Here is a 12954-nt window from a genome sequence, read left to right as displayed (position 1 = left end):
ATACGTGCTCCGATGAATGACATTATGGCCCATGTTAATTCTGAACAATGGGCAGTTGGAACGGTGAACTAATAAGCTGACTTGGGAATTAAGCTATGTTAGTGAATACTGCTCACAACTGTACAGTGATATTCCTAGATTGAATGCAGTCCAAACTGCTATTTAGGGCCCAATTCCGATGTGGTTGGGAATGGCTCAGACTGTTGGTCGGAGCCATTCGCACGGCATTGGAATTGCCGTTCGGATTCCTTTCCGACCGACCCATTTTGATGGGGTCGGTCGGAAGGGAATCCGAATCGGTCTTCTGAATGGCCTCTGACGGGCTCCGAGAGACCTTCCGCCATTCGGAACGCCTGCAGTAATCCCTCGGCCTTGCCTTTTCCGGCCGAGGGAATACGAAGGCAGCTTCCCACTGCCTTTCTGTGCTGGCCTTTCTGACACAGAAAGGCATTGGCAATCTGTCTTTGGGGGTCCCCAGCAGGGCCCCTACGTTGCAAGGCAGCTGAATGGCAGCCTAGGGGGCACCTATGGTGCCCCCCTGTTGATCCCTGTACCCAGTGGAAGGCACCTTGAGGTGCCTGCCACCGGGTGCACGGATGAACTGCACCTCTGCTCTTTGCAATGAGAGCATGCATTCCATCCGGAATGCATGCTCCCATTGTAAAGAATAGGATTGTGACTGAACAGTGTTCGGTCGCATCCTACTTCCTGGACTGGAACACACGACAGGAGATCGTTCAGTTCCAGTTCCAAACCGATGTTGGATGGATTCCGGTCTGTCCGACATCGGAATAGGGCCCTTAGTTCACACTGCTTCTGATTGAGGACTAAATGTCATAATATACTGGGACACTAGAGAGTCTACGGTAAGATGGCCAGACCTTAGTGCTGCTCTGCCAGCCGTGAGCTACATTTGCCCTTTATCCTGCCATCTCACCCAATTACATCCCTGTTCTGGTGAGCAGTCTAAATATCGAGTTTTAAATTTCGAACTACAAGTATATCGAGTTGTAAATATCGTAGGTAAAGAATATCGAAGTCAAGAATATCGATGGACAGAATATCGACCCCAAGGTAAGTATTATCGAAGTTAATAATATCGAAGTCATTAATATAGATGTAAGTAATATCGTAATCAAAAATTTCGATGTCAAGAATATCGATATTTTATTAGTGTAATGTATTTTAATATGTATTTTATTTGTATGTTAAAGACTATTGTAATGTATTTTAATACATTTAAAAATAAATGTTTAGAGATTAATAATTATTTAAAATATAATTTAGCGTTTTAGTATCAGAGCGGGTTGTGGGTTTATAGGGGAATAGGGTGGGAAGTAATTTAATTATAATTAATTAATTAATATGTATTGTTTAATTGGTATTTATGATTAATTAATTGTTAATTAATTACTAATTGTTAATTAAATATATTAATTGATTAATTAATTCTTAATTAATTATTAATTGTAAATTAATTTTATTAATTGGTTAATTATATGTTATAATTAGTTTAATATTAATATTTCTTTATTGGTATTGTTAATTAATTAATTGTTAATTACTAATTAATTGGTGATTTAATTTTATTAAGTGATTAATTGATGATTAAATTAATTATGTGAATTTTTATGTGTAGTGGGTTGTGGGTTTATAGGGGAATAGGGTGGGATGTAATTAAATTCAAATAATTACTGATAATTTTTATTTATTTGTAATTAATAATAATTAATTGTTAATTAATTAATTGGTATTTAATTGTTATTAGTACGTTAAATATAGTAAATATAAATAATTTATTATTCCATGTTATTTGTTGTTATTGCTAATTAATGTATTGTTAATTAATAATTAATTTGTGAATAATTGTAATTTGGTAGTTAATATGTATACATTTGTAAATAATAAGTATATTAATTATAAAGAATGTATTATTAATTGTAAATAATAGATAAACTGATATTTAAATGTATTGTGTATTTTGTATGTGTAGTGTGTTGTGTGTTAAAGGGGGAATAGTGTGGGATGTAATTTAAAGTTATTTATATAAATATTTATTTTAAATAATTGGTATTTAATAATACATATTTTGTAAATTAATTATTAATATGCTATTTTTTTATAACTAATTATTTAATTGGTTATTATGTTTATAGAATCCCTATGCTATCCAGTGCTTTCCCAACTGTTTTACTATCTGGAGTTGGAATAGTAATGTTTAACCCTACGCTATCCAGCGCTTTCCCTACTGTTTCACTTACTGGAGTGGGAATAGTAATTTGTACCCCTACACTATCCAGCGTTTTCACTACTGTTGCACTCTCTGGAGTGGGAATAGTAATTTTTACTCCTACGCTATCCAACGCTTTCCCTTCTGTTGGACTCACTGGAGTGGGAATAGTAATTTTTACCCTTACGCTATCCAACGCTTTCCCTACTATTGCACTCTCTGGAGTTGGAATAGTAATTTTTACCCCTACGCTATCCAACGCTTTCCCTACTGTTGCACTCTTTGGAGTTGGAATAGTAATTTTTACCCCTACGCTATCCAGCGCTTTCCCTACTGTTTCACTTACTGGAGTGGGAATAGTAATTTGTACCCCTACGCTATCCAACGCTTTCCCTACTGTTGCACTCTCTGGAGTTGGAATAGTAATTTTTACCCCTACGCTATCCAGCGCTTTTCCTACTGTTGCACTCTCTGGAGTTGGAATAGTAATTTTTACCCCTACGCTATCCAGCGCTTTCCCTACTGTTTCACTTACTGGAGTGGGAATAGTAATTTTTACCCCTACGCTATCCAGTGCTTTTCCTACTGTTTCACTTACTGGAGTGGGAATAGTAATTTGTACCCCTACGCTATCCAGCGTTTTCACTACTGTTGCACTCTCTGAAGTGGGAATAGTAATTTTTACCCCTACGCTATCCAACGCTTTCCCTACTGTTGGACTCACTGGAGTGGGAATAGTAATTTTTACTCCTACGCTATCCAACCTTTTCCCTACTATTTCACTCTCTGGAGTTGGAATAGTAATTCTTTTCCCTACGCTATCCAACACTTTACCTACTGTTGCACTCTCTGGAGTGGGAATAGTAATTTTTACCCTTACGCTATCCAACGCTTTCCCTACTATTGCACTCTCTGGAGTTGGAATAGTAATTTTTACCCCTACGCTATCCAACGCTTTCCCTACTGTTGCACTCTTTGGAGTTGGAATAGTAATTTTTACCCCTACGCTATCCAGCGCTTTCCCTACTGTTTCACTTACTGGAGTGGGAATAGTAATTTGTACCCCTACGCTATCCAACGCTTTCCCTACTGTTGCACTCTCTGGAGTTGGAATAGTAATTTTTACCCCTACGCTATCCAACGCTTTCCCTACTGTTGCACTCTTTGGAGTTGGAATAGTAATTTTTACCCCTACGCTATCCAACGCTTTCCCTACTGTTGCACTCTTTGGAGTTGGAAGAGTAATTTTTACCCCTACGCTATCCAGCGCTTTACCTACCGTTTCACTTACTGGAGTGGGAATAGTAATTTGTACCCCTACGCTATCCAACGCTTTCCCTACTGTTGCACTCTCTGGAGTTGGAATAGTAATTTTTACCCGTACGCTATCCAGCGCTTTTCCTACTGTTGCACTCTCTGGAGTTGGAATAGTAATTCTTTTCCCTACGCTATCCAACACTTTCCCTACTGTTGCACTCTCTGGAGTGGGAATAGTAATTTTTACCCTTACGCTATCCAACGCTTTCCCTACTATTGCACTCTCTGGAGTTGGAATAGTAATTTTTACCCCTACGCTATCCAACGCTTTCCCTACTGTTGCACTCTTTGGAGTTGGAATAGTAATTTTTACCCCTACGCTATCCAGCGCTTTCCCTACTGTTTCACTTACTGGAGTGGGAATAGTAATTTGTACCCCTACGCTATCCAACGCTTTCCCTACTGTTGCACTCTCTGGAGTTGGAATAGTAATTTTTACCCCTACGCTATCCAACGCTTTCCCTACTGTTGCACTCTTTGGAGTTGCAATAGTAATTTTTAACCCTACGCTATCCAACGCTTTCCCTACTGTTGCACTCTTTGGAGTTGGAATAGTAATTTTTACCCCTACGCTATCCAGCGCTTTACCTACTGTTTCACTTACTGGAGTGGGAATAGTAATTTGTACCCCTATGCTATCCAACGCTTTCCCTACTGTTGCACTCTCTGGAGTTGGAATAGTAATTTTTACCCCTACGCTATCCAGCGCTTTTCCTACTGTTGCACTCTCTGGAGTTGGAATAGTAATTTTTACCTTTACGCTATCCAACGCTTTCCCTACTATTGCACTCTCTGGAGTTGGAATAGTAATTGTAACCCTACGCTATCCAACGCTTTCCCTACTGTTGCACACTTTGGAGTTGGAATAGTAATTTTTACCCCTACGCTATCCAGCGCTTTTCCTACTGTTGCACTCTCTGGAGTTGGAATAATAATTTTTACCTTTACGCTATCCAAAGCTTTACCTACTATTGCACTCTCTGGATTTGGAATAGTAATTTTAACCCTACGCTATTCAACGCTTTCCCTACTGTTGCACTCTTTGGAGTTGGAATAGTAATTTTTACCCCTACGGTATCCAACATTTTACTTTCTGTTGTTTTTGTTGGAGTTGGACTAGTAGTTTTATTGTGTCTGATTTTTCATATGTTTTGTATTATTTTTGCTATTGTAATATATCATTAATAATAAAAATTATTCACATAAAAAATATTGATTATTATTTGCTATATGTAATTATTAAATATTTATTAATGTTATTATTTTATGTGTATAGATGTATTGGTAATTTTTAAAAACATTTAATAATTTATACGTTACAGAAATTATTAGTAAAATTAATTATTAAGTAAGTATATAAATTATATATTATATGTATTTATTTATTTATTAATTGAATTTGTTGAGCGCGAGCAGCTACCCCTGAGGGTTTCCCGGCGCTAAGAGACAGATTGACAACATCAGGCAGAAGATTCAGAGATCGAAGAGACAGGTCTTCACTGCTCGGCGAAATCGCATGTGACAGTTTTCCATCCGTAGCGCCAGTGGGAGTGAATTCCACAGTCTGGGTCCTAAGTTTGCAAAGCTACTACCGCCCATTCTGGTAAGTTTGAACTTAGGTACCTTAAAAAGATGATGGGATGAAGAACGGAGAGCCCGAGTAGGAAGATAGGGGCTGACAAGGGCCTGAAGATAGAGGGGTGCGGATTGGGTCTTGATCTTATGCATAAAGCTCAAAGCTTTAAATTTTATCCGGTTTTCAACACGGAGCCAATGCAGCTCTCTCAGGTGTTCTGTGATGTGGTCACGTTTAGGACAGCCACAGAGAAGCCGAGCTGCAGCATTTTGTACCAGCTGAAGGCGCCGTGTGACGGTCTTTGAGGACCCCAGATAGAGCACGTTGCCGTAATCCAATCTGGAGGTCACCAAGGCATTCACGACAGATCTCTGGGTGTTTTTGGGGAGCATCCAGAGGATTTTACGCAGCCATCGTAGAATGGTGAAACAGGTGGCTGTGACTCTGTTAACCTGATCTTTCATGGAAAGTCCCTTGTCGATATTTACACCCAGGTTGCGCACTTGTTCAGATGGAGTTGGAAGAGGACCCATGGTAGTGGGCCAGTGACTCGGGTTCCAGAGATCAGGTTTGTTGCCAAAAATCAGGACCCCCGTCTTTCCGCCGTTTAGCTTGAGTAGGTTATTGCTCATCCATCTGGATATTTTGCTGAGTCCAGTTTGCAACGGGGAGGGGGTTGTGGGATGAATTTGAGACAGTGAGAAAACAATTTGTGAGTCATCAGCATAAGAGTAAAGATTTAAACCAGAACTTTGTGCAACATAAGCCAAAGGTGTGACATATAAATTAAAAAGGAGAGGGCTAAGGATAGATCCTTGGGGTACCCCATGGGGGGCGGGATAACTCTTAGAGGACGAAGACTTGGAGAAAATTTGAAAAGTGCGGTCAGACAGAAAGGATGCGAGCCAGTCCAATGCTTTGTTTCCAATGCCAATGGCCGCGAGGGATTTGAGAAGGATACTGTGTAACACAGTATCAAAAGCTGCGCTGAGATCGAGTAAGATCAGCGCAACTGTTTCTCCTCGATCCAAGAGCAGACGCAGGTTGTCCGTGACGCCCAATAGGGTCGTCTCTGTGGAGAAACCGGGGCGAAATCCCGATTGGGAAGGATGTAACAGGTTATTGTCAAGTACAAATTTTGAAAGATGGGCATGGATGTGACGTTCTAAGATTTTTGAAAATGCCGGTAGTAAAGAAATGGGACGGTAATTGGCGGATATTTTGGGATCGGCTAGTGGCTTCTTCAAAAGCGGGGTGACCATGGCATGTTTCCAACAGCTAGGAACAATAGCAGTATCCAATGAGTTGTTTAGCATTTTGCAGATGGTGGCTAAATGCGAGGAGTTTAGAGAGCGTAAAATCGGGGCGGGCAGAGGGTCCAGCGGGGATCCTGACTTGATTTTGCTCAATGTTTCTGAAAGAGTTAACGGACAGAGATCAGGCCAGGCTAATAGTAGCGGTGGAAGTGACTCAGAAGAGTTCATGGACACGTTACTAGTCTGAGGGGAAATGGAGGGAACTTGGGTTTTGCTTTGAGCGAGAATGTCCTGATGTATGTTTGTAATTTTAGAAATAAAGTACTGGGCAAGCTCATCGCATTGCGTGTTGGACAATTGGGGAGGTGTTGCCGTGGTCTGTGAACCAGCGAGCTCTTTCACCACGTTAAATAGGGTTTTTGATTTATTTATTGCTTCGTTTATGGATTTGTTGACGTGGATGGCTCTGGTAGTAGCACACGCCTTATGATAGTATTTCAGCTCAGTTTTGTAAGCGGTACCCGATGTGAATGAGTAGTCTTTCCTCCATAAGCGTTCTAATTTCTTGCACTTTGATTTGTGCAGACGGAGCGTCTCATTGTACCAGGGCGCGGGGGCTTTGTGAATAATACCTTTCTTGTGGGTAGTGGGAAGACCGGTATTTAAGGCTTCCGCGAGCCAGTCATTAGCAGCACTGGCTAACCCATCCATATCATTGGACGCAAATATATTTTCCGGCTTAAGATCAGATAGAATTTTATTGAAAGCAGCAGGGTCGAATTTCTTCCATTCTCTTTTCTGTGAGTAGGGATCAGGTTTGTAAGTGGGTGTGTTCGCATAATTTGTGACAGTAAATTTAATTAAGAAATGATCAGACCAGAAGATGGGCACCGCCGCGGAACACTTTACATGGATACTGTTAGAGAAAATTGGGTCTAAAAGGTGACCGCCTATATGGGTAGAGCCCTTGTTGGATGAGCTGAGGTTCATGGAAGCGAGGTCTGCAATAAGATTGCAGGCCAAGTTGTCGTTTTGATCGTCCAAATGAACGTTCAGATCGCCAATGACGAAGAAATTGCTAGATGTAGATAAGGCCGAAGCTATAAGTTCAGTGAGCTGTAACTGCCAGGCGTTGCCAAAACCTGGAGGGCGATAAACTAGTAGACCTGAAAGAGTGATTTTGGGTTGGAGAGCCAGCTTAAAAAACGCTGCCTCACAGCCGTATAACGGGACAGGATCCAGATGGCATTTGTAGGTTTTCTTAAAGATTATTGCTATACCGCCACCAATTTTCTTGGGGCGATCATGTCTAACAATCGCATATTGAACAGGAAGAGCTTCTGCGATATCTGGTCCAGAACTATCACGGAGCCACGTCTCTGTGATGAAGAGTGCGTCAGGAGATTCTTACGTGAGGAGATCGAAAATCTCACGTTTGTGTTTGGGAAGGGAGCGGCAATTCAGGCTGAAGAGGATGTAGCTTGAAGGAGAGTGGATTGCTGCTCGAGGAGATAGACTACGACAACGCTGTGGGGTCTCCAGATGGAAGGAGCAGTGGGGGCAATATTGAGGAAATTGATCTAACATATTAAATGTAGCTGTTGGATGGTTCAATTTAGAATTAAGGGCGAGAATCTGATCAGCGTCATAGCACAAACGCGGGCAAACCGTTTGACCAGGGGGTATGGCTCCTGGGCCCGGAAGGGCACGGACGGGCGCAGACGGGCTTGACTTAGGCGCGCCTTTGGCGCGCTGACGGCGCACCCACTGCGCCCGTCCGCTGCGCGTACGGGGAAAGCACATTTTTATAGGATGGAAAGTAGAAGGGGGGGCGTGGCGTGTTGGAGGGGGGCGTGGCCAGCAGCCTCTGGAGAATGGCGGCGTAGAAGTTGTGGCACCGCTGCAGCTCTACAATCAGTTGCGCGGGAAATGCCAAGACCTCATGTGCAAGTGCCCAGGAGGGGGATGTGAGTGAATAAAATAAACAATCAATTTACACACGTTTAAAAGCAAATTTCGCTATCTCCCGGCTTCCGCCGAGATATTTAAAGTTTTATTAAATTATATATATTAATTATACATTTTAAATATTATACAATATATTTAATTATGTTTATTTAATTTCTAAGTATAATTTGGTTTATTTTACATATATTTTTAAAGTAAAAAAAACCCGATATTTTCAATAACGATATTTTTGACATCGATATTTAATTTTCGATATTTTTGTACTTACCATGTTGTAGATAGGATGTCGATATTCTTGACATCGATATTTTTGTTGCGATATATTTGTAGGTCGATTTTCTGTCTGTCGAAATTATGTCATACAACCCCCTGTTCTAGGGGACTTTCAGTGAGGAGTGCCATGGGAATCCAATCACTCCAAAATTCCTAGATACTTCTTCCAGACTCCATGCAGATTGGGGCCTGAGGCTGTGCCTACGCGCGGGCCACCACTTTGAGCAGACACTGTGTTCAGAGCATCAAGGAGCCTAGAAGGTGCCACTTGCCAATTGCAGAGCCTTCCTGCTGATAGCCCAGGGCTGCCTACCCCGGGGATGTGACCGCCAAAACGTGGCGGGCCGTGTCTGCTATGCCAGGAACAGCTTGCCGTGTGGACCCTGTGGTCTGAGAGTGTCCTAATCGATCCACTCTGCCCCTGCAGGGCAGATTGGACCTCGAGGAGGATTACTGCCATGCTGGGATGGCTGAGATCCCAGCTCATCTGGGAGTTTGGCGGGGCCTCGCCTGGAGGTAGGGCTGAAATATCAAGAGGAATGCAGGTGTTCTATAGGACTTGCGTGCACTGTGCCCCATCCTGCGGGGGTTTAGCAGACTCTGCCTGGATGGCCGGATATCCCAGCCGGGGCATTCGAGGTGATGGCCCCACCAGAGCGCCATGTGAGAACATTAGGTAACTGCAGCCTTCAGTGAACCGCCCTGCATTGCGTTGTTTCCCGGTGGCTGGGCTGATGCAGCTTGGGGGTGCTTGACTGCTTCCTTGGCCCTGAGGGGCATACCATACTGAGCAGCCCTCTCTTGGACCCCTGTAATCACTGACGGCACCCGCGGAGAGCGTGAGGCTATTTCCTTGGCTGCCAGGTGGGTCACAGGCCTGACTAAATGCGGTGAATTTCAGTGACCATCTGCCCTGCATTGCACTAGGGTGAGGACATGGGGTAGGTGGACTGGGGCTAAACTCGCCTAACATTTGACACTAAATGAGCCGCAAAACCCACGCATGATGACCTGGTGGACCCAGAGCAAGACCCTATGCCCTCGAGTGCATCCACACTTGATGCCACACTGTAGGCCATACAGCAGAGCCTGGCATCAATTGATGGTAAAATTGACACACTGGATTAATGCATTGATCATATGGCGATAAAGTTAGATATCAAAAAATCAATGGGGGAGTGGATCACTAGTCCCAAAAGAACCAGGGAAGGCAACGGTAGTACAAGGTACTATTAAGAAACCCTCAATCACGTATTGTCAAGATCGATTTGAGCGGTATATTTTCGTTCTCCGCTTCGTTATTGACAACGGGACAGCATCATCATCGGGTTAGTGCAATGCTTCCTCCACCTGGCGGTCGTTCCACTGGTCGTTCTAGTAGTGATCGTAGAATAAAAAAGTGAGTTCTGGTGAAGTGATAAGTGGTGAAAAAAATATCCAAAAGTTAAAAATCCCGTTGAACCAGTAAAAAATCTTTATTTACACTGGATGCCTGAAAGTTATAAAAGGTCTTCGGTGTGCACTCAGAGGCTAATTATGGCCATGTGCACTGCAAAAAAAGGTGTCCATAAAAAAGGTCGACATGTTTCAGCCCTTCAAGTGCCCCGAAGGGTCAAGTGGGCTTTCTTCAGGACCTAAACGGTGAAGAAGACCCTAATATTCAGGGGGTCTCCCAGTGAGTGAGATCTGTTAATCCCAAGAGTATTTGTTCAATTAGAACCTATAGTCGTTGGAGCAATTTTAGGGTAGGGAAGAGGGTAGAGGGAATAACACATAACAGACCTTGTTAAAAACTGTGAAGAAGTGTATACTTAATAAAATACAGACGTTGCTTGTTATTCTTGAATGTCAACACAATGGAAAACTTGTTATAACAACTAGAAAATGGCAATTCTTCTTATTAAAAAAGAGTGAGCAACTGTAAATATACCCACTAAACATGGCAAAATTCGTCCCTCCTTCTCACCAGAGTAAGAGTCATACAATCCATCTTGTCATATGCTGGAGGATGGTAAATAAAGATGAAAGGATGGCATTTCTAAGGGATTAACAATGTTTTACATAAAAACGTAGTTCCATTGTATTGTTACTTGTTGTGATTATAAAGCTGTAACAGACATCTTATACGTAGAATCTTTACAACACTCAAGAGAGGGAATACTTAAAACAGAAGCTAATAGTAGTTATTAGCATATGGGGGTTGTGTGGTTTCTCTTGAAGAGCATGCTGAAGTGTTATGTTGGTATTTAGGATAATGCACCTTCATGCATCTATTATTAGTTACCGGGGGTTCGGAAGTCGAGACCATGATTGGGAAAAAGGTCTCTGAACTGTGCGCGGTAAAAGTACGTTATAGAACTGCAGGACTAACTTGTACCTGGTACTCATTTAGTTTAACAGAATAATAATTAATTGGTACCCGTTTACTTGTCATTCCTTAGGTATCGTGCTTACGAGGGGAATTCACATTCCGAGTGCTGTTCATACAAAGGGTGGAAGACGTGTAGAATCGGGACTTTGTTTAGTCAGTTTCGCGTGTGCGATTTATAAACAGACATTACTCGAGAATTGAGTACAAAATAAAGAACGCGTTGTCTATTCAGGGCACGAGACAAATGACGTACACGGGGACCCGGTAACGCTGTACATAAAGAAGTAACGGTTCGTACCTGTTCGCCATTAATGTAGGCAACAGCGGGTGTAAGTGGGGCGGTCGTTCACGCTCTTTATAGAGAGAGGAGAGAATTTGAAGTTAGCAGACTGTGGTCGGTCTGGTTTGTTACGGTTACGGGTATCACCTTACAACATTCCTACCTCTTTGGCGTTTCACGTGCTTCCAGTGCTGACTCTGCCCTCTTTGGCCCGGTACCGATAATAGTGCCTGTGTGATGAGGTTATGAGCAGTTGCAAAGGGGTATAGACACTAAAAAGGGACAATGTTAGGAAACTCGAGATGGACAATGTTACGTCCAAAACGAGTGGGAGAACAGATTCGTCATCACAGCTGGTAATAGTACATGTAGGTTTAGACAATCTCGTAAGTGTGGGAATGACATCAGGCCAATGGTTATATTAAATTAAATAGGATTTCATCAAACCCAGCCATGGATCAAGTTTCAGTATCAGAATTAGTAGGTGTGCAAGTAGAGGCATATATTGTTAATATTGTAGAGTGGTGGCAGTATCCACGAACGTGTAGAGGAATGTCACTTGATATTGAGGACAACATATCGTATAGGATTTTACAAATGCTGGGTGCAAGGTTTAAGGTAAATACGGTATGTTGTGACATATGGTCCTTATGGGTGAAGGACAGTAAAGTGACCTGTATTTACATAGAATATTCTCTTCCACTGACCAATGCATCACCACACGGCTACATACGTGGATTTTGTCTGTGTCATGTACACACAGTATTAATAAAATTGTTAATAAAATTGTATGACTGGCATAGGAAAGACCATTATTTCGGAATTAATGACAATATTATGTATAAGTTCTACAAATTCAGGGTTCATAGTTTGTGGTAAGTACAGAGCAGTAACTACATATGGTTCTTGTGGGTAAGGAACCGTAATATTACCTGTATTTACGAAGATACTTCTATTCTGTTAAACAGTGTATTAACTGTACGGCTTCATATGTAGATTTTGTCTGTGTCAGTGTACACAGTGTCAATAAAGTTGTCATAAGAGAAACCCATTATTTCATAAAGCTCAGCCAGGGTATATTATCATTCAGTCCTTGTAAATGTGTCTGAAGGCGATAGACCCATCTTTGCTCCTTCTCAAACAGTACTTTTTCAGCACTGTTGTTCTTGATAGTTAGAGTTTCTAAAATGACCCAACATAGATCGTTGATGGTATGTCCTTTCTGCAAATAGTGATTGCTCATCTTGGTTGTACTCTTTTTACATTTGATGTTGCTGCGGTGCTCGCAGAGTCTTTGTTTCACTTTTCGGCATGTCATACCAATGTAGCGTAGACCGCATGGGCAAGTGATCATATAGATGGCATGGGTGGTATTGCAATTGGTGTGGGATCTGATGGTCCATTTTAGATTAGGTAACAGTTGTAGGGTTTTTATTGCTGTTGTTAAGTGGCATACAGAGCACGACCCGCATGGGAAGTGTCCCATAACGGGGGCATTGTTCCAGAGTCCCTGTTGAACCGGTGCTGTAGATTTTACCAATGGTCGTGTATGTACTAGTAGGTCCTTCAGATTCTTCGTTCTTTTGTTTGAAAACCTCGGTTTTGGCCATTTGAGTGATCCGGAGGTAAGGATTCGCCAGTTTTTATTGATGATTTTTTTTACATCATTTGTCACTGTGCTGT

General features: G+C 42.0%; 1 protein-coding gene across 1 annotated transcript in view; it reads left to right on the top strand.

Annotated features, from left to right (window-relative positions):
* CREB5 (cAMP responsive element binding protein 5) overlaps window positions 1-12954 on the top strand; it is a 1089524-nt gene that overhangs the window by 261844 nt on the left and 814726 nt on the right. The gene's annotated exons all lie outside the window — the stretch shown is intronic.

This window comes from Triturus cristatus, chromosome 10 (assembly GCF_964204655.1).
Source record: "Triturus cristatus chromosome 10, aTriCri1.1, whole genome shotgun sequence".
NCBI classification, from domain to species: Eukaryota; Metazoa; Chordata; class Amphibia; order Caudata; family Salamandridae; genus Triturus; species Triturus cristatus.
Note: the sequence above shows the minus strand (reverse complement) of the source record. Positions and strands in the feature narration are given on the sequence as shown.